Source organism: Hippocampus comes, unplaced genomic scaffold, assembly GCF_001891065.2.
Source record: "Hippocampus comes isolate QL1 unplaced genomic scaffold, H_comes_QL1_v1.1 C16762002, whole genome shotgun sequence".
Lineage (NCBI taxonomy): Eukaryota > Metazoa > Chordata > Actinopteri > Syngnathiformes > Syngnathidae > Hippocampus > Hippocampus comes.
Window position 1 is genome coordinate 1 of NW_017838388.1, and position 813 is coordinate 813.

The following is an 813-nucleotide window of genomic DNA, read 5'->3' on the forward strand; positions in this document are numbered from 1 at the left end:
GACAGTTTGGTACAATGTCGCAAGGTTGATTAACAGTGTAAATTTACTTTCCCCTCAAAGTAACTCAACCATACGCCGCAACAAAAGTGAGTACACCCCAAAGTGAAAATGTCATGTGTGTATTTTTAGCCATTTTCCCCTCCCGTTGTTCTGTGACTCTTTAGTTATACAAGATCTCAGGTATAATAGATGACAAAAAAAAATGTGTGGGGTGTACTTTTGTGAGTTCTCCACATCGCTCAGACTTGGCGTTCTGCCGACCTGACTAATCTTTTGTGATGTGTGTCTGCATGATAGGTGCTCATTGTGGCCTGCACGGCATTCGCCGGCGTGCTGGCATTGAACTACCAGCGCGAGTATACCGTGTGGGTCCTTCCCCTCCTCATCGTTTGCGTGTTTGCCTACATGGTGGCCCACTGTTTCCTCTCGGTTTTCGAGAACGTGGTGGACGTGCTCTTCCTCTGCTTTGCTGTCGACAGCAAGTACAACGACGGCAGCGCCGGTCGGGAGTACTTCATGGACAAGACCTTAATGGTACCAGCAGCGCTCGTATTGTTTGTTGAATTTTTACAGGTCTTTTTCGTGGTAATCCCCACTATGTCATAGAAATCCACCTTATATATTTATTTATTTTTGTTTGTTTTGCCAGGAATATGTTGAGAATAGTAAGAAAAGTGGCCGTTACAAGCCAGAGGATGGAAGTGGACGAGAGATGAAGCCTATGGTGAGTTCAGAAATGTTGTTCAGTTACATTGCGAGCTGCTACATGCTTGTGCAAGTTAATTCAACTGAATGAATTCAACTTTTTTTTTT

At 44.2% G+C, this 813-nt stretch overlaps 1 long non-coding RNA gene across 1 annotated transcript; it reads left to right on the forward strand.

Annotated features, from left to right (window-relative positions):
* The first annotated feature begins 6 nt into the window (after positions 1-6).
* On the forward strand, positions 7-813 carry LOC109509081 (uncharacterized). Its single transcript, XR_002166859.1, has 2 exons — positions 7-534; positions 650-813. It is a non-coding gene; the product is annotated as an uncharacterized LOC109509081 (long non-coding RNA).